The sequence below is a fragment of the Pagrus major genome, chromosome 17, assembly GCF_040436345.1.
Source record: "Pagrus major chromosome 17, Pma_NU_1.0".
In the NCBI taxonomy this organism is placed as follows: Eukaryota; Metazoa; Chordata; class Actinopteri; order Spariformes; family Sparidae; genus Pagrus; species Pagrus major.
This window is the reverse complement of record NC_133231.1, coordinates 28914725-28941080: the sequence shown is the minus strand read 5'-3', so window position 1 is coordinate 28941080 and position 26356 is coordinate 28914725. Positions and strand designations below refer to the sequence as shown.

The 26356-nt window shown below is 42.9% G+C and overlaps 1 protein-coding gene across 3 annotated transcripts in view; it reads left to right on the top strand.

The window, feature by feature from the left end:
• Positions 1-26356, top strand: part of sema6cb (semaphorin 6Cb) — a 170650-nt gene that overhangs the window by 59843 nt on the left and 84451 nt on the right. For all 3 annotated transcript variants that reach the window (XM_073485695.1, XM_073485694.1, XM_073485693.1), the window contains exon 3: positions 11834-12035. The gene's annotated coding sequence lies outside the window, so the exon portion shown is untranslated. The remainder of the gene's footprint in view (positions 1-11833; positions 12036-26356) is intronic.

Here is a 26356-nt window from a genome sequence, read left to right as displayed (position 1 = left end):
TCTGCCTCGCTCTCCTTCGCCGTGCTTCTGCGTGTCTGCACGTTCCACATCAGACAATATAACAAACAGCGGCTCAGCCTCAGCCGCTGTGAGACCGTGTTTGATCTGTATTGTCAAGATACAGAATGTGTGCAGCGGGAGCCCGGCTTTCTCACCGCTCATCCTCTGCTGACCAGTTTTTTTTTTTTGACAGGATGTGTGATACAGGGGACAGGTGGGACCGAGGCAGTTTAGGTTGAGGAAAAGGAAATGTTCCTCCGTGTCGTGCGGTCGACAACGTGACCCTCACGAGATAACTGCTCATATCTGGATTTGTCTGCGTCAGTGGATCATATCTACTGTAGTCAAGTATGCAAACCATATCTGCTGCAGTTACCTAAAGAAGGCACGCATACGCAGAGCTACAATAACAAAAGATCTTGTTTGGTTTGAAGCACTTTGCACTATCAAAAGCTGTCATGCTCACCTGTATGAAAGTTTTAAGGAACACATCTGTGCATCTGCAAAACAACTCCGAAAGCAAAAGATAAGCGAAGGTCCTGCACAGAGACAACATTTTCTTACTACTTGAGACTATCTTGGTGCATAATTCACCAGCTCTCCGTTATCGGCCAATCAAGACACTCTCTAAACAGGAGGAGTTAAACATTTAAACAACTTTATTTAATTATGCTGTCACATCTGATCACATCTGAGAGAACTGAAGACAAAGAGGAAGAACGGCACTTTTACAAGAAACCATTAAGAAATCATAAATGAACAAAGACTATAAATTAAATCTTGTGGCTTCAATAAAATGTGGTGGTGTTGAACTTCACACAGCGGGCTTGACATTCCTTTCACATTTTAATATGACTGGAATTTGAGTTTTGGCTCAATTGAGACATCAACCCAGACACCAACCAGACTGATTACTTTTCTTTATCTTGTCGGATCTTGTCATCTTTCATTCCAACACTCGTTTTGTCTCGACAGCTGTCTCGGCTAATTGGCTCGAGTTATAGTCACGTTAACTTTTGTATATGCCAACTTGAGCAGACAAATGAACATATGTCATCTGTAAGTTGTCGGCCTCAAGATCCAATTTGATACCATTTATCTTCATGATCCTATTTTAATTTTTAACAGGTAGTTTCAATAAGATAGAGATCTCTATTCTAAGAGAGACCCGTGTATTGAAAATTAACATATGCAGTCTGATCATAGACAGACAGGCAGATAAATTGACAGAAAACATTTACATGTCTGATTGCAAATATGTAAGTACAACTGTTTAAAATGCTCTATGAAGTAAGAGAATGTAAACATTTGTATGCAGTGTGGTTATTTGTCCGTGTAAGTTTGTGCAGGTCAGACTGATTAGAAAACATCAGTTTCAGCTAAGGCATGGAGGAAAAAAAACTTTAGGATTTGGACACTGTTCAGCCTCAGTGTGCACACGGCCAGAGAGATCTGCATCAGCAGCTCTGTGGGTGAGGACGGTCCTCAGAGATTGCCTTGGACTGCTGCCACTGGTCCGATTACAGCCGCGGGAGTCTGGAGAAGAAAAACCTCCCAACGAACAGCCCTGACTCGTGCCTTTGTTAAATCCCCATCCTCAGTGTTTTATTTCTAGAGTGTAACAAGTTATTTTCTGAGAGTTTGCATTGTTTACATTTGTGTCTCTCAGCAGTGAGGCTTTCTTCTGCAGGATGTGTTTTCTGCTGCCGGTGTTTACCGACGGGTATGTCTTGTGTTTGCGAGAACTGAGTGGGAGAAAGGGATTTAGTGTTTTTTTCCCTGTTCATGATTTGCATGATTTTGGTTGGAAGCACTGTGGCAAGCCTGCAGAATTTTTAGTCGCATTTAGTTGGCACAAATAGTGGTATAGCTCAGCGAGCAGGCAGAGGCTTGACATCTCTGGTTTCCTTCGAGGTTCATTCCTCACTTTGTGTTTATCATAAGCAAATGATCAGATCTTTTGTCCAGGGGCACAACAAAAAACTTGAGAGAAGTTGATTAGCAGCATTGTAAAGAGCGAGTTGAGCAATGTAACGCTGACACTGTTATTACAGAAACCATTCGTCAAATCTAATGGGAGCAACATAGGTAAAGACTGACCTTGTAACTCTAAAGACGATAGAGACAATGCTATTTGTCTGGATGTTCCTATACAGCGGAGCTGCACCATTTTTCTTTTATACTTTTAGTTTATTTTTCAAGGCACATATACTGTAATAGAGAGCAGGGTTATTTTATGTTGTTATCCTGTAGGAGTGTGGTATACAACCAGAGCACATCACAAACAGTACTGCAGCCAAGAAATGAATTGAGTACAAGTATGCTATAAAGACTGGGACAAAAACACTGTATAGGAATAACTGCATTTATTTTTGATGTCTTTCTAAATACTGCCTCAAAGTTTATTTTTACTGAGGTCTGGGCAGCTTCTCAAGGACACTTCCAGTGCCTTGCTCAAAAGCCCCTTTGCAGTTGTTGTTGTTAACAGTGGAGGGAATACAACTAATTCCCTTCTTGGGTCAAAAACATGGAGAAAAAAAGTCTATTTTTATGGTTTTGACTTCACAAAGTGTTTAGTAGGGCGGAGGTCTTCAAGTAAACCTAAAGGTCTCATGAAACTTACTACATGTGAGCTAGCTTGTCGACACTTTGGAGATCAGCTCTGAGTTTAACCCTGCGTTCCTCAAACATCTTCTCCACTCTCGTAGTTGTTGTTTGCCGCTTTTATTCTGGCCGAACAAACGGCATCATCTTGTGGAGACTTTCTCCTTCCACGAGCCTTAACAGGAGCACCTCTTCAGTCACCATTTTCCTGTTGAGCCAGCTAACCCTCTCTGTGCTAACACTGGTAGCAAATGAGGTGATGAGCGATTACCACTTATGTCTCCGCTGTTTTCTCCTTGTGATTAATATACAAATGGTTTATCACCGGACTGTTTGTTCTACGTGTTGATGAAGGTTCTCTGTCATCCAGGTCATGGTAATACAAAGTGCTGTGTCCTCTATCCTGCGATACAGCACTTTAAATTATTTGTTTTATGTCACACAAGGTTAATATTACATAGCTTGCGCTGCACATATTTGTCAAAATACTTGACCATTCTGCCTGTAACATTAGATCGTCTGACGGAAAATGTTCTATCATTTTTTTCTATATGGATCCGTGCAGATATTCAATGTATTTTTACATTTATTATATTAAAAATAAGCAATAACTCTATACATTAGATGAATATTGACGTCAAAATCGGGTACTCGAGTGCTCATGCCCATCCCTCGTCTTGATTAGAACAAATTGAAGGGCTGAATGTTTCCTCTCTGTCACATATAGGGCCTATAGCGATGCCACATCTCGCTTTATTGTTATTTCATTGTCGGCTCGCATGACGTCTACTTTTGGCACTTTCCAATTTAGCTGTCAAAGTTACTGGAAGGACGGAGAGACAAAAAACAAATATAACACATGAACAAAACACACACACACGCAAACAGACACAAATGAACGACACACTTTGTTGTCTCAACTATTTGGCCAATAACATTTAAAGAGATTTACCAAGGCAAATCAAATATGAACAGACATTCATACATCCAAATTGATGTGTCTCTCTCAGCGGGAGGGAGACAATTGCTGTAATTGTGACGCGAGAGGGTGACAAGATATATAAACAATGCCAGTCTCAGTTTGTCGCAGTCACACACACACACTTACACAAATTCTGTATATGAAAGATCAGAGAAATGTGTTTGTGCCTGCAGAGGAAGGTATTTGTACCTTTTGTGTTTGCATAAATATACGAGTTGAGGTGTTTAGAGCGGGGTGACTGGGGAAAAGAGGCTCCTTTCAGTATAATGTGCTCTTTAATAAAGACACAGGTTGGCAGATTGGGAGTGTCAGTGCATGTGGCATACAGCCTCTTCAGGTGATTTATGAGCGCACTGCTAGGCTATTACATTATGGGCCCCAGTCCTATTCAGTGAGGGTGATAAGAGCAGCCCACCTCTATTGAAACACTGCAGGTACAAGCGTTTTGTTTTAGTGGAATATCACTGCTTTTTGATAAAGGAATTAGGTATGAGGAGAATCTAATCATGTTGTCTGTGCTGCAGCTGTAGCTCGTCTATTAGGTTAGCGTTTGTGCTTTTGTCCTTCAGAGTTTGCAGAGCACGTTCAAAGGAAAGACGGCTCGGATTTGTTTGCATCTTCATTGAATTTCAAATTGTAGACCTCTCTTTATTGTGTAAACAATATTATGCATCAGTTATATCTGCATGAAGCAGCCAAACCACAAGCAAGTTTGTTTTTAACCTCTTGAGGAATGCTTCCATTTATTCTGGAACAATATTCACCAGAATCATTTCTGCTGCACTTGAGAATCATACAGCAGGAAGAAAAAGGTGCCAGGCTGCGGTTTCCTCCCACTCCATGTGGCTTTGGACCCGGTTTTGTGTTTGCGAAAGAGAGAGGGAGGGAGAGGGAGAGGCGAGAGGTCGAAACAGCAAGGCCAGAGTTCACACCGCAGAGCGCCTCAGCCGAAAGGCCAGTTGTCAACCGCCGGCGGAGAGGAAAACAACGGGGCATCAGCCGGAGCGGTTTGGAAAAAGGACGAGTCAGGGTCGCTTTCAATTAGCACAGCATGTCGTCACTGCAGTGAGCCACAGGGGCTGCGAGGAGGAGGTAGGAGGAGGTGTTAGGCTTCAGGGAGGAGAGGAGAGAAAGCAGGTAAAGACCCAGACAGACAGGAGTGAAGGCAGAAAGACACACAAACAGTCAGAGTTTTTATAAAACTGATGAGTAAGATCTTGCATTGTTTCAATACTTTGTCTTTTATTGTAATCACAGCCTAAACAGATTATGGTCCCTAACCACAGGCAAGCTATCTTGCCAAATCTGTAGACTTGTTGCTAAAAGGCTGCTTTATTTCAGTAGTTACGAAGTCTCTCAGTGACAGTACCGCTGAGGTTCATATTTTGACAGCAAGCCAAACCTCACAGTATCAACCACAAACAAACCTTCCAGCAAGTACTGGGCCACAAACTGCATGCAAGTCTAAATCTGATTATTTGGCATTACCTTCAGTTGGGTGCGTTTCCCAGCGTCGATGATGTCAGATGCTCAGGAAATCAGAAGTTGGTACCTGAAGTATTAACCCACTGTAAGCTGAGGTGGATGAGATGTTCAAATCGGTCAGTCATGCCTGTCGAAAGAATTGGGTTTTGTTGTTTGTCTGTGTTGAGTTTTTCAGGATTTTGGCCTGATTCTCAAAGTTAGATGCTATTTTGTAACTTGGGGAGCAGACGAATGTGCAAGCTCAAGTTTCGTTTGCTCTGCCAGATACCTCTGGCCGTCCTCCCGTTGAGACAGATTTCCCTACCTTCTTGTTTGTGACAGGCCAGTCACAACCTTTGATCTAATATGGAGTGGGTTCGATATGATGAAAAATCTCTTGTCTCGTGTATTGCTGCTCTGATTGGTTGTAGGTCTATTCAGTTGTGTCCAGTCTGAATGTCTATCCAGGCTCAGGGAACTCAATCAAACTCAGGTCATAAGTCAAGATTGTCTATTACTACCCATTTATATTTTGTGAAAGTTTGTGACAAGGCTTCCATTTTTTTCCTGCTTGAAAATGGACCAAGTGCCGTCCCAACTTGTCACAAGTCACAAGTTTCATTGCTCTGATAGGTTTCAGTTTGCATCCAGAGGCGTTTTGGATGGCGCCCATTGACAACACCCCTTGGAAATTGACAATGAACTGAGAGCTTCCAGACTAATACACATTTCTGAATTAGTCTGGTGATGCCAAGCTAGCCATTGTACTTTCCTACCAGCCTTTTTGTGCTTCTGATAACATTCCTCGATGCATCTAAAGGCCAACAGCAATTCATTTGAATGGCGGATGAATGTGTTGGCTTGTCGTCCTTTGGGATGATGTGCCAACAGATTCCAGTGATGGCAGTCCAACAAAACTTCTTCTTTAGACAGTTGGTACAGCAGTGGAGTTGAACAGAGATGAACTTTGTCAGAAAATGAGGGAGTGACTCGGAGAGATGCCTCCCAGCAGGATGGACGAGCAGAATAATTAATAGGTCTAATATTCCACTTCATCCTGACAGCCCCTCAAGAACTCATTTGTGACAAGAAAGCGTAGAGACCCATTTGACTGTCAAAGATACTGATAAAGACCAGTCTCCTTATGATTCATGACATGAGATAAGGGGTCCAAAAAAGCAGGCCCTAAGTTTGGCGAGGCACATAATTGGCAGTCCATCCCCCGTTACTGATGACATCATTATGTCAGAGTTGAGAGATGGATATTGACAACAGACTGCAATGCGGCATAACAGGCTTACCTTGTCATTTTCTACTGTTGGATCTTTTACAGGTTTCCTGGTAATAAATCATTTGTTTCCAGAAAGTTAAAAACGGTAGTTACCGTGCTAAACATACCGATGCATGCTTGGACTGCTCTCCCTCGAGGTAGGCGAGAGCCGGCAGAGCAGGATGCAACTCGCCATGGTCTACTGGTGCAGAGGCAGCCTGAGACAAATAATGCAGCTCCCTATTTGGAAGGCATTATCCCCACAGAAGTGTGAGGCTATTTATGTTGAGTGTGGGTGTATGCAATGAGTGTGGCCATACCAATGTGCCAATTAGTCTCGTACTCAGAAACTCATACGTGCAAGCCTGCCTCGCCACTTGTTGGGAATGAAGATGTGATTTCAGAATCAGAAATAAGTGCAGCAGTGATGTTGACACAGGGCTTAATGGTTTTGATTTTTAAGCTTAATACCAGTTTTCATAAAGTCGTGAGTGTTTTTCCAAAAATATTGATATCAGGATAGAAAATTCCCCCCAAACACTTTTGACTGTAAGACACCTCCATTTAATTAAAATCAAGGATAATTGAAATTAAGTGCAGCATCTTCCCACAAACTGCCAATTTAGTCCTGATCAATTCTGCAATAAATATGTCCTCAAACAAAAGTGCATCACATTTGTCATGTTGGAGGTTATACAGTGACGCTAAGAGGCCAGTGATGAACTTTTAATTAAATGCAAGTATCAGTCTGAAATAGTGGAAAACTGATTTCAGCCTGCTGCAGCAAGAACAATAATTAGTATATTAAACATTTCAAGTTTAACATAAAACACATTCTATGGATGAAAAAGATGAAAACATGTCGATGAATAAATTTGCAGATTCATTTAGCAGCTTCAGCATTTAGACTTTGCCCCTTCAGACTTAAAATGCCACCGCTTTGATGTGTGTTTTATTAGTTTTATCTCCAAAGGACAGCGGGGCGATTAAGTGGAACTCAATCTCCCCCACACCTCTGCACCCTGAGCAAATGGCTGTGTTCAGCAACACTATCATTACCCACATTACACGAAAACTGGAGAGTAGTGGGCCTTATCATGTCGTGTTTTCCAGATAGCGATAGCTAACAAGACACAAATATGGGAATGGGAGGAGGGAAATTGTCTCAAATGAAAACGGGGAAATAACACCAGTGTCTTCTTCAGTTAGCGGTGTGGTCAGTGCAGCTGAGCTCGTTTCTGGTGCATTGTAGAGAGAGGCCTGCAGAGAATTGAGCAATTTATTAGACATTTTTAACGTTATAGGAGGCCAGTTGGACTTTGATTGAATTCTTGTTTATTACAGAGACTCAGGCTATTCTTCCCTGAATTGTACACTCATCTCAGAGGGAAACATACATTCCTAATCTGAAAAGTCCTTTTCTAAACAGTCTCGGTGGATATTTTTCAACCGGCCGGGCTCCTCTACCCTTGCACTTGTCAGGCCCCCGAGTCTATTACATTCTCCTCCTTTTTTAAAAGACGGCAATTAATCTAATTAGTAATCAATCAGCCGTTGGGCCTCCCGCCTCCTCTGTGCTAATGGAGGATATGACAGGCCTGGACCTTGCATTATTAATACCTCCATTCCTGGAGCCCAGGGCCCCCCTGACGCCCGCAGCCAGGGGCCATTGATCACTACCACAACCCAGTGAGCACTGCACGGCCTACGGGGAAATATCCAGAGTGGTGGGAGTGGAGATGGGAATGTGGTGTGTCAGTCTGTGTGGGATGAATCTGTTTAGGGGGCTTTTGGGTACTTTTGGTAAGGGAAGGATTGTGCCAAAACAGCTCAGGGGAGGTAGAATAGATGCAAAAATCCGAAAAGTGAGAGGTTGGCTTGGTGGTGCATGGGGTCTGCAGGGAGGCTCCCAGTGCATGTTGAAGGAGATGAGGGATTGTATGAGTGGTGTTAATAGGAATGTTGTGCTCCGAAAAGCTCATTTGGTTAATGGGGCTCACCTCAAAACTATTATGGCAGGATAAGGGGGCCTCTCTGTGGGACTATTTCGAGAAAATTAGATTAGAAATTATAGGACGCCGCTAAAGCTGGGGCACAATAATCGCAGCGTGGCAATGAAATAATCACGGCAACGTTATCCTTCATCTCCCATGCGTTATATGAGCACCCCGTCTAATAGCCCCGGCAGCTGAAGTTACAGCGCTTGATAACAATCCCACCAGCTGATCTCATTCACTAAAATCGATATTGGAACCTCGTCTGTGCAGGCGTGGGGGGAAAAAAACAAGTGAACCAACAACAAAACCTCTTTGCTCTTGGTTAGTTTTCACTTTCCACATCGAGCAGACAGACACAGGGCCCTCCTGTGTCCTCTCTAAGTGAATCTGCTAACACTAATCCATCGAACCTCTGTGCCAGCTGCTGTTAATCATGTTGCTTATCCAGTCTACATGTTGTTTTCTTTGAGAAAGAAGTGACATCACTTTGATTATTTTACACGTTAAGATGATTTTGATTGATCGATGATTTGATTATTTGGTTTAATCGATTAGTCAATGGACAGAAAATCAATCCAATAATTGCTGAATCATTTGTCCCTTCTACAATCACAAATTCAGACGAGTACATAGTCCCAGCTGTGAGGTATTGCTGTAAACTGAATGTCTGGGTTTTTGGACTGTTGGTTGGATTAAAAAAAAGCAATTTGAAGATGTCACCTGGGGCTTTAGGAAACTGTGAGGGTCATTTTTCATCACTTTCTGACATTTTATTGAACAAACAGTTTGTGGATTTTAAATCGAGGAAAATAATCGGCGGATAAATCGATTCTGAAATTAGCTGTTAGTCACTGGCCTTCATGTACGGTGACAACGTAAAGGAAAACGCTAAATTAATGAGTGGAGAAACTAAACCAATTAAGCTGCCTCTTTATGAGGGGATTTGATTGATTGATTTGTTTTTTTTCTGCATGAAATAATGTATACACGTGCCACAGTGCTCACAGTCCACCAGATCTATGAGTTCACATCCAGTCTGAAAGCTTTACGCTTCTCTCTCAGGCTCTGTTTAACTCGAGGAGTGGTCCAGGGTTTGGAGTTTGGATATTTCTTGATTGGTTTGACTGGTATAGTGGTAAAAAGTTGGGTATGAACTGGCATTGGTAAACTGGCAAATGCATTGGTAATGTCACCATAGCACAAATCCAAGATGTTTTTCCTTATGGTGGGACTGTCCACATACTGTTGAAATGATTGCAGAACATAGTCCAATGTGCGACTGTTACAATACCCAAGATAAACACCATTAATTCAAAATACCGTTGCAACATCTGCCACCAGCTCCACCAGTGTTAGCCCCAGGCGGGATATGTAAACATCAGAATATGGGCTCTGGATCAGTAGTCGGATATCTGAACCCCGATACCAATGTTGGATTGGACGCGCTCCATTATCATCTTCAAAACACCAATTTAAGAAATGTGTTTTGGAAAAATAGTGTTCCTCTCTTCAGCTTTCCAGGAAAGAAGCATTAAGGTAGTTCTGGTGACCCAACACCTTACTAAGACTTTATTACTTTCACCTATCCGTCTGCCGGTTGTGTAAAAGAACATTCTGATTAACAGTTGGATATTGATTTCGACCTTATCTGCCAGTCCGTCTGATGATGATGATTTTTGACAAGAAGAACAGCTGCGGTCTGTCCACACTGTGGCCAATGTGTGGAAAAGTGGAAGTAAGTGGTCAGAAGTTGTGTGTAATGGAGCCTAGTAATCTTTAAATATGTTCTCAGCGTTGACATCACTGCCTTCGCTCCACCAAGCCACTTCCCATGACTAAGACTTTGTGTCATTTGGCGCGGCGGCTGTAACCTTTCCACTAACCAACCTCGCATTTCTGACTTAAGTGCCGTCCCCCCATTTCGGCACCACACAGGTTCAGTCACCGCGAGCCAGCGTGCCAAGGCTGTCACACCGCTCTGCTTAATTTGCAGAGGGCTGGGGTTGTTAAGTGTTTACAGGCCTTCTGTGGCTTTTATGAAGCCACGATGGGAGTCGGCAGCGGTGTTGAGCTCACGGCAGCTGCAGTCAGCTGCTTCATTCGGGAGGGGATTGGGGAAAGCAATGCAGCTCATCTGCTGCGTTGTGCGAGTGAGTCAGTGAGCTGGACATGCTTTATCCATGGCAATAGGATGTGAGGAATCGCTCTGCGGTCACGACCTCCATCCCTCCCCTCCTCATTTGTGTGCCATGAGGGTGCAGTGTAGCTAGAAAAAAGTCAGCGTAGGAGTTAAGCCGGGTTCCAGAAAATCCATGGACCTCCACATGCCATTAGTCACCACTGGTCATCAGAGACAACGTGTGTGTGTGTGTGTGTGTGTGTGTGTGTGTGTGTGTGTGCGTTTAGAGGTTGCTGAACTTGCATGAATGGATTTACACTGAATTCCATCTGTCACGAATTCTTCTCCTCTGTGTTGATTGTGTTTTTTTTTCTGTGGGGAGGCTGGTTAAAGGATGACAGTACAGTCGCTGAGGTGAGCTAACGACCGAGCAGCGCCGGTGTAAACCTCAGCAGCGCCACATGAATGAGTCTCTTGAGAGCGGAGACGAGCTGCGGGCGAACGAAGAAAGTTTTTTCAAAAAGGACAAAAATATTTTGTGGGGAAAAGAGTTACCACGTGATGAGTGATGGGGGACCTGAGGAGCCTGTAAGAAAAGAAGCGTTTATGAATGTGTGATGCTGGGAAACCACAACAGCTGTCGATGAAGATTAAGATGGTTAAGAACTAAAGAGGGCATGTCACTTTCTACCACATCGGATCTCACGCTCTTTCTTTTCTGAGCTTTGTCTTCCTTTAGGCCTCAGCTACTTTACACAGTATTCGCTTCATATTGTCGGTTATGAAAACAAGTTTTGGATGAAGTGCCCACGCAGTTTACCATAAGCGTGGGCATGTAAAACCACATGGTGCATTTGGATTGCTGACACTTTGTATACAGGTATTTACACAAAGAGTGTGGGCGAATGTTTCTACATGAACTCGTGGCTCGTCTATATTTGTTGTCAGTAGAGACTTGAACACACACTTTGATATGCTGGTTTTATATATTTCAGCAAACAAACTTTGTTTTTAATCGTATAAGAGTCGCATCAAAGACAAAATCTAATACGTAAGCATATGAAAACAAAAGTAAATGGCTGTATAGTAGTTGGGTAATATGAAGAAAGAAAAGCTCTTTCTAGCATCTTTCTGTGGTCTCTGAACCCAGCACATCTGGCTCTGTTTATGGCCTGTGCTTGTGTTAGCTGTGATGTTATGACAGCAGAGTGACTGAGGAGATTACACTGAGAGGACATAGACCCCCCTCTCCATCGAGGCTCTGCGGGTCAGTGGCCTCATTTAAGCAAAAAAGACACAAACCCCGGAGGATTTTCAGCAGTGTGTTTGCAGTGCAGCTGTTCCTTGGTGTTGTTGTCTATTCTCATGTTTTTTTCTCTCTGTGTTTGTTCTCACAGGAAGTTTTTGAAGACCGAGTCTTCTTAGAGGAAGAGCCTCAAAAGGGGGTTTCAACCCCTGACCCCCCACCGACCAAAATAACCCTTCATCTTCAGAAACCCCACCTCCCGGACCCGCCCTGTTGAGGTCACTCCCTGAGGAAAAGTAGGAGGAGCTAAGGATCAGTGGATTGGTGGATCATTGGACGTGAATAATCTGTCTGTAAGTTATGATTCCTCAACCTTTTTTTTTTGTTCTTGCTACTTTGAGCTGTTTTATTTATTTGCTGTTTTGACCTCATTGTGGTTTTGGTAACAGCAAAAACACCACAAAGACTCCACAATCAGGGATCAATACCGTATCCCCGTGAACTATCAGTGTGTGTGGTATTTTTAACATGACGAAGATCAATTAAACTCCAAGAATATTCTATATATTCCCTAAGAAAACAAACAAGATGACGGAGCACAGATACCACATGATACCAACGAAGTTAATGCAATATGTCCTTTAATAAGAGCTGAACACATCTGTGTTTGTGTGGTTTGATCAGATATGAGTGGTAGTGGAAACCAATGAGCTCTGCTTGAAGACTAGAACTCAGAAAAACATGTTCATGTCAGACCACATCACCCGGAGCAAGAAGCTGAGCCTTTAAGAAACAGAATAAGTTTTTGGTCATATTTTATTGGCTGGATCTCTTTTAATCACTTCTAAAATGTATCATTTCGTATTCATGCCAGCTTGTCTTAATTACACTATTGAAAACTGAACATGAATTCTTAATTAAAGCTGTTTTCTTACATACTCAGATTTTTGGGTTTCATGTTTCAACTTAAGGCTGAAATAACATTTTTTTTTTTTGGGCCATTTGGGGTAAAAAGAAACAAATTATGAACACAGTGCCGACATACAGTATCCTCAACTTTAAAGTTTATATGGAGAACTTCTGAACACACGGTTGCTTATTTACACATCCAGCATTTGGAGACATTTGTGTCCAACTGATAAATGTAAGTCCACCATCCAAATCCTCTTAAAGCTCCAATTTTGGTCTCTACCAGCTCCCATGGGAAATATCTGACTCTATTAGCTGCTAAATGCTCCACTGTGTTCACCAGCTAGTCTCTAACTGTGTCTCTCTGCTGAACACATAGTGCAAAGTGGCTTTTTAGAGCTTTTTCCACAGAAAACAGCTGCCTGCTGTGGCCAAAAACGACACTATGAGAGTGATGATGTGAGTAAAACTAAAACAGTGAGCTGAAACTCACTATAATGCTGCAGATTCAGGTGATAATGCTTTGTAGGTGTCACTTTGTCCTTTTATATATTATTGTACAATATCTATTATAGCCATTTTTAAGAAACAAATGTGTTATTTCTGTATTACTTTGAAGTTCACGCCCGATGAGCCTCAGATTTGCCTCAGTTATTGAGAGAAAGCTGTCTGCCAGTTAATGGCCTTCCCCTATTATACCCATACCTGATTGTGTAAGCCAGCGCAGGTCATGATTTGAAGTGTTTTTTCCAAAGTGGTAAAAAAATACTCCTGAGAGCTTTCAATCACAGCTCGGCCTCACTCGCCCAGGTAGACAGATAAACAAGTCGACATACTTAATGTAACAAAAAACACATTGTGTTTCCACGGCTAGCTGTGGCATTGTCCCCCGTGAGCTCTTATTTGCAGTGATTTGACAGTACAAATGCTCACGTTGGGCTATCTCTTTATTCATGCCCACTTTCAAAGCACCACCATTGTGCTGTGATCCCTCTTTTGGCTGGCCGTGCACATGTGCAACACGGGGCCATTGTGGAGTATTGTGCGTCAGTCAAAGTGAAAGGAAGCCCACCACTTTGCAATCGCTCTCTGCTGACAGCAGGGAAACAATACATGATGGTTTGGTTAAGACGATTGGGTTGTATAGGCGTGAGGTGTTGAACTGCATCGCTGGCATCATGGTGGCACGAGGGCCCCGCTGTGGACGGCCATTTTCTGCCTGTCATTATTGATGACAGAAAGACGTATCAAAGGGGGTGAAATGGGACAGAACGGCAGTCAATGCGGGTGCACAGGCGTGAAACATGATCAGACCGCTCAGTTGAATAGAGGTATTATCGTGCCAAAACTGTGAGAGAGGGAGACGGAGGCAGAAAGAGACGGAGTGGCATTGCTTTCGTGTCTTGTCACCCACACGCTCGACAATGCAGGCTCTGTGTCCTTCCCACTACGACTGAAGCATAGTTTGATGCATATTTTGGATGCATGAACATTTGCTCCTGGCCCACATGCTTTACAGGGGAAAAAAAGATCTTTGTGTACCAAACCACGACATCAGAAAACTCTTGGTAAAAGCTGCCCTCTGTTTCAGTTCGTGCAACTTTTACGGAATGAAACTCAAACCTACATGATTTGATTAATGGCATTCTTACGAGTTAAAGGAACATTTCACCCAAGAATGAATATTCAGCCGTTATCAACTCAAATGGCTCCATGCAGCATGTGTGGTCTGATACAAGTCTCTAGAAGCCCTGAGATCCCGAATAGATTTAAAAAGACGCTATACACCCTTTTTTAAACCAAAACCTTCAGTGTTGCTGTGAAGCTTAAAGTCTGAAGTGGGTGCCTGAGCTTGACCGAGTGCCTTGGGTGTAAATAACAAGTAATATGGTGCCATTTTTCTTTCATTTTTTTGGTCAGGAGGATGCTATAATGCTGTTTTGCTATGAAGCATAACTTCTACTGACTTTCTATCAGCATGGGGGTTAGTGGATAATGACTGAAATTTCATTTTGGGTGAACTTTTCCTTTTAATATTTGTCCATGATTTCTTTTTATTTTTTTTATTTTTTTTTTCCATACACCACGCTCTACACCCCACCACCTCTCTGCAGGAAACTAGTTTTAGCACCTGTCTTTTCAGCTACCAAATTAAGGAAACATTCCTCTAAATCTGTGCCACACTGAGAGTGCAGCTGTCTCCCTTTATTTTTTTATTTATTTATTGTTTTAGATTTCTGGTTTTACATAAAAAGCTGTTGAAAAATTTGGCAGATAGAGGAGACATGTGACAAAAGTCCTGGTGCAGACTTAAATCCCGGGAGTTGCAGGTATGTGGTTTGTGCCTGAGCCAACTGAGTCAGCAGGTTGCCCCCCCTGTGTACATGTCTATGTCTTTGCCCTCTGATAAACTCCTGTTGACCTCCCTCACCATTCCCCCCGAGGGCTACAGTCTTTGTCAGTGCCCTTATTTTCTCCTTCTTTCCTTTTTCTTCCTTCTGTTCTTCCTCGAGTCATGCTCTTGCTCAATGTTAAATGAGGGCATGGCCACACTTGGATGTGCTGTGACAAATTGGCACAGAGGAGGCAGATGGTGATGGGGAGGAGACTGGTTGTCATGCCATTTGCTGCAGCGACATGAATTGATACCCGTGCCGCAGAGCGACCACACACACTCCACTTGTGTAATCCTGACTTTGGTTTACCCCCATATGCACAAACACACACACACCCCAGTGAACTCTGACACACAATGCCACCCTACACCATCCTTCCATCCCCATTAGTATCAATGATGTGTGCAGCCGAGGCGCTTGCTAACTGTCAGAGGCTCTGCGCTTGGCTCCGCTCGGAGGGGCGAAAAGATGCTGAGGGATTTGACAGAGAGACGGAGCTCAGACTAATGGTAGGCTGGTGGGAGCCACAACACCACCTACTGCAGCGGGACGCACCAACACTGATGTACTGTACATGTCAGCGGTCTGTACATGTAAGCAGGCTGTTCTATTTACAGAGCTGCTGTCTTAACAATGTTTACCCATGAGGCTTTGCTACAGTTTGACTACAATCCCCATGGGTGTTTTTTTTCATTGCAATATGACTTCTGGTAAGATCATAGTTTGTCTGACAGGACTGGCATTGCTCATTAGGCTGTGTCCCAGGGATGTTAAAAATATTCCCCAACTGGGTTTTTCTTTACAGCTGCATTGGGCAGGGAATTTTAAAAATACACCCGTCTTAGCTGAAATCATGTGGGGCTGAAACAGGGAAACGGTCTCTGAGCTCACAGGAATGTAAAAATAAAAAAATGAAGAGGTGAACCTTCTTAAAATTCGAGAATCAAGGATTTTTCATGTTGGAGCTCTTGACCTTTCTGCAGAACGTACTGCCGCTCAGGTTGTTAAATGGATAACTGAATACCGTGGTAATGTAATTCACAGTTTTTTAAGTTTTCTCACAGGGACATTTCAACAGTGTATGAAGCTGCTTCATCAGGTGAAGAAACTACATTGGTGGATATACAAATTAAAGACGTATCCATGGCAGCTCCACCATCTCCCAGTAAAACCTGGTCAGACTGTAATTCAGTGTAGACTAACTAGGAAGGTAGTTAGCTAGTTTGTTTCTCAAAACCACGTGGAAAGTAGCTGCTGTTTGGAAAAGGGCGGGCACTTTCAAAAAAAATACTGGGCAGGTGATTGGATGAACTCTCTCTGGACAAGCAAAAACATCTCTCCAGCTAGCAAAGCCTTCACTGTCGTTCTTTGCTCTTTTTCCAGTGAGGAATACTGTAAAAATAACCGCCATTTTTTGTTTCCAAAAAAAGTTGCTTCTCTTGCTGGTCATCACACCCAAAGCTGCCACGTCTCGCTGCCAGTAGTTCCTCACAGGGAGCTGATTGGTTCAACGCTCGTGCCTGTTCATAGCTCGGGTTAGCATGGGTTTGCAGGCTTACATGATCTCGTGATCTTGCAAATCCAGCTGCCTTGCATTGGTAAAATAATCTACAGGAGTATTACTGAGCATCTAAGCTGTGATTTTAATAATCCAAGGTTCGGCCAAGACAATCAGTAGTTTGCGTTAATGTCTGTTGGAAGCCTCAGTTAAGCACCACAGATGTGGTGTATTAAAAGTCAAGATTAGCCATGATAGCTTCTGTTCATAGGTGAACATCACTAAAAGCAGAGGACAGCAGGTAAATCATGGCTCCAAATGTAGTTAACCATAAAACATGCAGGTTTTTTGAATGAAGCTGGTTTGCTAATGGATCAGATTCTCTTTTCATTAAAAAAACCTGCGTCGGCTCTGTGGGCGGGTAGATGGGATAATTGCGGGCTTTGGCTCTCCTCACCTGGAACGTGACAGGATAACTTTCCCACGGTGCTTAATATTCAGCGAACCCGCGAGCCCTAAGCAGGGATATCGATCAGCAGATGTGATGTATTCCCTGCCTCTCTAACAGGCATCTGCAGAGTCATCTGTGTGGGAGTTGTGATGCTCCCTCAGCACCTCAGGGTGCCAGAGGAAAGATAAAAGGTACACGCAGAAAAACTGAGAAAACACGAGAGCAAAGTTCTCAAATGGTTTTCATGATTTTCCTCTCATGCACTGAAAAGAATAATTTTGTTATTGATCACCATTTGTGCTGGTATTCAACGGTGATCTGATGAGCTTTATAACTACAGGGAGAACAATATCGACCTTCCTCTGAAACATGCCTTTCAGACTAATATTCAAACTTCAAAGAAACTTTCTGCTGACTTTCATGTTTATCAGCGGCTAATTATCCTCACGTGGGAAAGCCGAAGTGATGCAACTTCCCGGGGCTTAGTTAAACTAGCCAGCTTAGCAAAAAGACGTGTACAAACCCCACACAGCACGCAATGTTTTATGAGATGTCCACACGCTAGTCGACCCTCCGAGATGCTGGACAGGAGCCAGTGTGTTACAAGAACACACACAAATGCAACCGCGTGTCAGCGCTCGAGCCGAGACGGCAAGCTGCGAGGAGAAAAACAGCCCTCCGTTTGTGATAACAGCTCTTTCACTGTCAGCACAAACAATCTGCAGGCCTCACTCCCCATAACCAGGACCAGTGTTTACATTTTCCATATTCATCGAGAAACAAAAAGCTCCCAGAACATGGAGTGCAAAAACAAATCTGCAGCCAAGTTTAAATAAATCATCTCCCTGTAATGGGAAAGAAATCCCTCTAAAAGAGCATAACTGCTTCTACAGCGTCAGCAAACATGGCTGCTGCCCCGCTGCACATCACTCAGGCTAAACATCTGTGTCAGGAAACTGGAGTCAGGTGCTGTGGGTGTTAAGCAAATTCATCCCTGCGCTCAGGTTTGAAACGTTTAGCAAATTTGGATAATGAGGACGAGATGACTTGAAGTTTAGGTGAAAGTCAGGAAGCCCTCCAAAGCCGACTCAAGGCTGTTTATAATTACAATTCAAATGAGCGCAGGGTCAACAGTTTAATACATTTGTGTCTTACACAACACGTAAAGGTCAAAAAATAGTGAATCTTATTTTGGAGTTAGTCTCAAATTAGTCTTAATTTATGCTAATGCTCTACGCTATTGAATAATGTTTACTTTTAGGGCAAAACTCAAATTAATTCAATTATAATAAAGTTTGTACATTTGCCCATTAAAGTTCAGTCAGTTTCACCCTTCAGATAACTCCTGTGCACACTGATATTGATCTATTTGGACAGTTGGCTGGGATCCAAAATAGCTGCTTGAGAAGGAATAGGATCTCTTATTTTTTAGCTTTTGGCTGTTTGCACTGACTCTGAATCGCTGCACGTGCTTACTGAAGGGAAATTGTATTTTTTTTTTCCTTTTTCTTTTTCCTGCCAAAATGAAGGACTCCTGGATGTTCTTCCTGTTTTAGATTGCAATACAAATCAATGGACAAGGACATTTGTAACGTCACATTAGCCCCTGTTTCCCACTGTAGTTAAACCAGAGGAACATAGTCGCAGGCTGCAGCTGCAGTTACTTGTTTTCCAGTGAGTTAAATTTGTCTACAGCAGGGTTTATCCACAAACAATTTGAGTGCACCAGAAGGAGACAATCTTGCCAAATGATAGACATCAGGCTGTGAGTCTTTCTAAATGCACTCTTTATCCAAACAAGTGAGAAAATTGTGTTGTGGATAGTATCAGGATCCAGCCAGCTCAAACAGATCAGAAAGCCTCACACTGGCGAACTTCAAATTCTCTTGCAAAGGCAGCAGTAGATGTATAGCTCTCCGGCCGAGCTGCAGCCAGAAGACTTGGAAGGAGAGAGGCTCGAGCGAAACCTCAAAGCCGTGTGTTTTTTAATGACTGAATGTGCTCCGTCATCGAGAAGACTGATTAAAAACCCTTTGTGTCATGGTCCGGGGCGGCAAGAGCATATGGCCGAAAAGGGCTTAAGCCCAGAGAGAAGACATCTGCAGCTCCAAATCACTGAGACAGAAGCGGGGAAATGAAAATCACACAGATTAAAGTGAATCTGGCTCATTCCTCCTCCAGAGAAACGCCTCATTTGTGAATAACAGCAGTTGTTAAAGGAAAGGTTCGCATTTTTTTTTTTTTTTTAATCAGGTGACCGTATCAGCATCACTTTAATCATCCTTCCTGTTCATGCTGGCCACTAAGAGATCTCTTCCTAACATGCTTCCAACAGAGGTTATGGGGAGCAAAAATTCACAGTGCTCATTCTGTGCAATGTGTTTTGAATTTTGTCTGAAGGTAATATAAATTAAGGGATAGTCTCAGACTGCTGAAGCCTCATACTGCAGTAGGATTAAGGTGTACTTGACTTGGTCAGACGGGACTGTTGAGGCACATCTTACAAAAAAAGTTGGAAACTACGGCCTTACAAGTTTACAAATTAGCGAGGCAGTGTACTATTTATTAGTTGTAAATATCCCAGCTCCTGATCCAATAAACCAGCTGTCTCTCTTTGTGCCCAGGCGGGGTAGTAAATGTTATTTATATTTAGTGTCGTCTCTTTCCTCAAAGTCTTTCAGTTTCCTTTATTCCAGCTGAAAGTGAATATGGATTTCTTCTGCAGTCCGTTTAAAAACACATTTGTTTTGATTTTGGATGGCAGCCAGACCACAGGCCACAAAGTTGAACAAAATTCAAGGCACCAGAAAACATTCTCACAGTTTAACAGTGTACGTCGAACAGTGTTTATGGGGTTCTTGGGTGTGCTCCGTGATACTTTGTCAAACAGTTCGGTGAGCAAACATTAAAAACGATAAGTTGCAAATGTTCTCTGTCACATCCTGCCAGAAGCTTTTTTTTGTTGCTCTTTCGATTCAGCTTGAAACGTCCAGAGTTACTTCAGGGCAACATTGCACAACTCAAATTTAACATATGGCAAAAAAGTTTCTTATTCTGTTATTCTATTGTTGGACGATATTCAGCACTATTTTTTTGTATCAGCTATGTTTTGATTCAGACGTACTGTTGTGCAATAACGTTCAGGACCAGAGTTCAGCTCCAAGTTTGATTTTGCTCCAGATATAACATAAAGCTCTTCAGTCCTGACCCAGCAGTAAAACTCTTCTGCTGATAGATGTCTTAAATCAAAAACAAATAAACGGAACAAACTATGGCACTGTAAAAAAAAAATACAGTAAATATTTACTTGTAAGCATTAAAGCTTCACAAATAATGCAGATGTATTCTTTTGGTGCTACCCTGCACACCACATCAGCGTCCCTTTTGGATACAGTACTGATTTTGTGTTTTATCTTAAATTAGAATCTGCAGACTTCTCCGAAACTTGAAAGTCAGAGGAGTCCTGTTAATACCCCAGACACTCCCCCAAACAAACAAACTCCAAACAACCTTTTCTCACTACCTGTCTCTCTATTTACCTTTCTCTTTAGTATTCTTTCTCTCCAATCTATGAAGATTTACCCGATAGCTTGTATCTCCCTCTCAGTTCGACTTTTGTGTTTTTTTTTTGTTTTTTTTATCTCGCTAAATTTTACAGCTCTCTGAACAGTCTCATCGCTGTTCTTCTTGAGGCGAGTGAAGCTGTCAATTATTGAAAGAGGAAAACTTTTTATAGCTCTCACACAGACTCCGCAGTACCCAGCACATAGTCTTGAAGAACAACATAGTACTCGGCACAACAGAGGCTCGTACATAATGAAAAAATATGCAGCGGTTTGAGCATCAAGGTCATCGTGGCAGAGGATTCCTCTAGAGGGCTGAGGTGTCATCAGTGGAGTGAGCAAATAAGGCCAGGTGGCTGATGAACTCCAGGAATAGTTTGACAAACCCTATCACCAGTGGCAAATTAAAGTGTCAGCGGCTGCCCTACGTGGCATCACATTTCCTGTGTTGTTACATGATAAGCCCGGCCACCGATATGAGCCAGCAGCACACGACTGTCTGCAGAACAGTCTGAGAAGGCTTTGAGGACGGAGGTACAGTAACAGGAGACCCAGGCAGATGCTTGTCTCTGAGTATTGATCGGGCCAGACGTCCAGACGACTGTTACAGCCTCTGACGCAGGCAGGCAAGAGCTGCCGGCTCCCCCTTCCTTCATCCCCTTCGCTGTTGAAGGGAATCATTTTGAAAAAAATTGACATGACATACTGTCACATAGGTGCCGGTGGATAAGGGAATACGTTTCCTGGGTACATATATCCTTTTGCTATCACACATTTAATGTCCTCATGCTCTGTTGTGTCAGTCAGACACTCCTGTAGCTTAAAAGTATATTTTCACACAGTGTTTATGTTGTGCAGCATGTCCCTTGGTTTTTTTCCCCTGTAGACTCCTTGTGTCACTAACCTCCTGGCAGCCACAGTCAGTCGAGAACTGTACAGCATAACGGCGAGCTGCATAAGAACTTTGCAGAGAGTCTGAAATGATTGTTGTGATCTTGGTGTGAGTTCAGTTGAGGTTAGCAGCAAATAAGGAAGTAAAGATTTACGATAACTGTGACAAACACACAGCTTATTGAGTCAGGTAATTTAATTAAATATTATTGAGGACTGCACATTTAATCCGAATATTATCGAAATGACAATGAGGCCAACTGTCTTTGCTATCTTCTATAGCACAGATAGTTCGATAATATCAGAAATTGGTGAGGAGAGGGCAGAAAATCTGATAAGGAAGTCAAAAATCTACACATTGGAGTTATGGCTATAACACTTGACACTATGGACGAAGATATATATATATATATATATATAGGGGCAGGAGGGAATGAGACACAGGTGTAATACATTAGGGCGGGGCAGGTAATCACAGAGGTGACACAAAATAAAACGGGAAATGGTGAAAATGAAAAACTTGAAAGATGTTGTTTGGACACGGAGCTAAACTTCACAGATGGCACCCATCAATTTTGCATTAACTTGACGGATTACCATCAGGTATCCTTCTACATAGACTTTATTTTGATACAGCCGATCAAATCCTGCATAAAGCAGTAAAATCAGCGTTGTATCAGACGGAGCAGACAGTCACACTTAGCTAGATAACAGCTTGATGCAACAGCTCCAGACTTTATTAGCTTTCTTGCTCAAGTCTCCTTCTTATCTAACTTGCGTACACATCCAGTCCTGCATGTTAGCCCTAACATTTACCTTGGGAAAGAGTTCTGCTACCGTCAGTTTGCAGGTTGGACAGCTAATGAGCTGCTTGTGGCACATTCAACCGCATGTAAACATACCTGCAAAGGTCAGTTTGATCTGCTTAAATGCTGGTGCGGTCCTTACTCTGCAGAATAAATCGATTCTTAATGATACGCCCTATACAAAGCTGGTACGGGTAATGACTGCCAACAACCTTACATTACATAAACTCAAAATTCAGATGCATCAGTGTGAAATGATCATTTACCGAGTCAGAAACACTACATTTATGAATCATGACTGAATCTAAAAATTGCCAAGTCAATCGATAGAACCAGCTGTTGTGTGAGAATTGAAGCAGTGGGCGCGGTACGTCGTATAAAGTGCCTTTATGTACACGAGTATCCCAACAGAGGCTCTCGCTCTCGCTCTTATACACGGACACATTCAGCCTCTTGTCAAGGCAGCCACAAGAGTAATGGCCCCAGGTCTCCTTCTGAACACAGACTAATGAGAATCTCAAATCCGACAAGCAGAGTGCATTTATCACGCACTCACACTTAATGACACCACCACCCGGGCTCAACAGCACGCTCACGCCAGTATCTAGCCCCATTATAGATGGCCCCGTTTGTCCTCTCACTTTCCTATTATTACAGCTTCTTGGTCAAACCCAGTGTAAGACGAAGAGAGAGGAGAGGAGGAGTGGGTGGGGAAGAGTAGAATCACAGTCAGTGGTACGTCTGCTGGCAGCAGAGAGCTTTTGTTTTCTCCTCCGTCTTATTTCTTCCTGTCCATCTTTTTCTCCCCTGCCAGTGTGAATTGGTCTATTCTCAACTTCTTTTATTCTCTTTTGTGTCTGCTTCACTCGCGTCTCTGAAAACCTAAAATGCAGATGAGTCGAACACTTGGGCTCAGGAACGGTGATGGAGTCGACAGATGAATACTACATGCGCCGCTTTGATCTATCACTGTGAAGTGTTGTTTTGTATTTGCGGGGTGACACAGAGCGTCGCAAAAAGGACTCTTGACTTGAGAAACTTTAAAGAAGTGTCTGTCGAGGAAACATGGATTTTCAAACAATCAGACATCTGGCAGCATATTTCTGATATTTAATTATTCAGAGTAAAAATGGTGACCGTCGTATGAACATACCTCTTTTCTTGTAATCATAAAACACAAACGCAAGCTGAAAGAAATGCCGGTAGTCAAGACCGATGTAATGACATCCTAACACAATGCCTGTATAATCCTCAGTGTCGTTTCAGTGATCGTCATGTTGGAAGGAGGTAAGGATGATTTGAGCCCTAATTAGATGGACTTCTAAGCAGGCTTTGCCACCTCTAATGACTGTTGGGGATTGAGACCGAGATAAGAGCTTATCCTCCTTAAAAGCTGGAAAGGCTACATTATCTAAGCCGAGATCCGAGTTGTGCTTCAACCCAGACACATCAGACACGTAAAGGAACACAAGCAGCCAGCAGTCTAACTTAGAAACACTTCAGTGCTGCCGAGCGAGTAGAGACACCACGTTGTCAGGAGAACAACGGACAACAGAGATCGATGCCTCCGATACAACAGCAGAAAGTGAATCAGATTCGATCTGTCAGTGAGGCGACCGGGTCTCACCATTCGTTATTTAATTTGTCATTTCACGAGGTGGGTCTCTCCACCTCTGACTCCAACAACCTTAAGCAAGAGGTACGAAGCCTAAGTGTTTTGAAGCAGGATGTTGAAGATTCATTCACGATGTAACTTAAAAACATGTGCAATATCAAGTGCAGGCAGTGTTTCCTTAACATCAACACATAAAGGAAAACAGTTTGTCAGCCCAAAATATCTGCAAGTTCATTTACCACACTCGGTGGGGGCCATTGTGTTGCATTCACTGCCTTGTTCATGTACAGTACAACGTTGTTTTCCAGTGCTTATCAGGCTTGCGAACGCTATCAGCAGCTCATGTCTGAGAGCTCAAACTGGGACTTTGGTTAGCCATTGTTTTGCTATATATGGCGCGCCAGATGCTACCACTTCCATGTGGCTTCATTGTTCAAAAAGGACCTTGAAGTCGTGAGCCAGAGAACTCAGCTGAATCAAGCTGTCAAATTCAAGTAGACACATATAAGTTTTAGACTACCAAAGTTTGTGGAAGACTTAAGCACATGTTTTTTGGTAGTTGGGGTAGAGCAGGGTTGGGGTCCTTTGAAAAAAAAAAAAAGAAGCAATTTCACATCGTTTTTGACCATTATTGTGTACAAAAAGTAGGAAAAACAAGAACAAATAATAAATCTTCAACACCAAAATAGCTTAATGATAAAAACTAAAGCTAATAAGTGCCACCATGTTAGTCAGCTGACGTGTCCATCGCAACATAATCTATAATAAATTTCCCCAAATGGAAAATTGCTGGCAATCGTACAATAAGTCAGTTTGTACTTTTCCCTGTCATACGTTTTTCTCATGACTTTGACTCACCATTAATGTAATTCAGCACTGTTGATAATTTAGTGCTGCCCGTGATGCTCGGTGCCGTTGAAGCAGGAGCTGCCAGCCTGAATCTGACTGGTGGAATTGATTGTCTGGCAGATTCCAGACCAGTGAGCTGTGAGACGCTGTCATTCCCATCCTCCACCTCCTTTTCCCCATTTAGATTTACTGTCTTACCTACTGTCATTGTTCATGTCCCACTTCTCTGTTTCATGCCCCAGCTCCTACCGTCTTCCTCCCATGTTTCATGACACAGTGTAGCCTTTGCAGAGGTGAGAGGAGCCACACTGCTCCTCGCTGTACGGTCGCCCATGGCCATTGACTTTTCTTGTGAGCGACGGAGTTGTTAGAGCTATAAAATGAGATAAACTGAGCTTGAAAGCTTCTGGGTCTTTCACTATGTGTTTAGATGATATCATCAGTGTGAGACAGCGGTAATAAAAGTGAGGTCAGCTGCCACCGTGGGCTACTGCCCTGAAAGGTAGTGCTGTCCTGATAAGACTGCTGTCTCTTTTCATCCCTCCTCTTAAGGCTTCTGGTGTGTGATGAAGCTGACGTGTGGATGTCTGGTTTGAGCATAAAAGGCATCTAATAATTGGATGCATGCTTTACGTACGGGAGTGTTTGTCCCAAAGACAGTGATAAAGTGTTTAATCTTCTCAGGAACAGCGAACCACACAGGCATGATGATGCCATTATCTCTGTGAGGCACTCTCGCCGAGAAGCCTCACACTTACCCTTGATTTATATTTCCCTTCATCAGCATCGACCACTCAGATTGCAAAAATCATTCATTTATAAAAGCAGGGCTCGCTGCTTTTGTTCTTGTTCAACTGAAATTCGCCAAATGTACTCTTGCCTCGCATTCCCTTGGTATCTCTTCTCCCCCCCCGCCTCTCCTCCTTATAATCTTGTTGGGGTAATGTGACAGGGATGGATCTTGTGGGTGACGGCTGTGTGATTGCCTCTGCTAACAAGGGATAAAAGCAGGGGAAGAATCTTCACAGCTATTTATCTTGCTTTGATCAATTCTCAACTACTCTGCCTTCCCGTGTTTTATATTTTGAGCAGGAAGCTCTATTTTGGCTCACTTGAAACTGCGACCTCTTCTTTTGTCAAAAGAATTAAGTAGAAGGCCTCCTCATTGCATCATAGTGAAATAAAAGATTTCACAGTGAGTAAAGGCGGCGGTGATCAATGCGGGAACCTGGGTATCCAATATCTTATCCCTTCAGCACTCGTAGAAATCTTTAATTTGAACGGGCCAAAGTTTTGAGAAACGCCGCTCATAATTCACATTCTGTCGAGAGGGAATAAAAAGTTCCGGTAGATTGATAATTCATGCAGGATGTATTTCAAGATAGGAAGTGCAACGAGTTTGAAACGCAAACGGTGCTGCAATCTAATTGGTGCCACAGGGGAGATGGAGATCAAAGAGCCGCTGTGTTAATAGAGAAGTCTCACTCTCTTTTTTTTTTTTTTTTTTTGTCCGCTACCGAGTGAACGGACACAAAGCCACCGTGAAGTCCTCAAAGCGGTGGTGCTCAGCTGAAGCATCCTCAGCAACGGCTTAGCAAAAGTTACATGTGTTTCCACTCATATTATCTCACCATAGGCTTAACATTTATTGTCTCTGACTGAGTCTTTACAAATCAGATGAATGAAGAGGAAACCT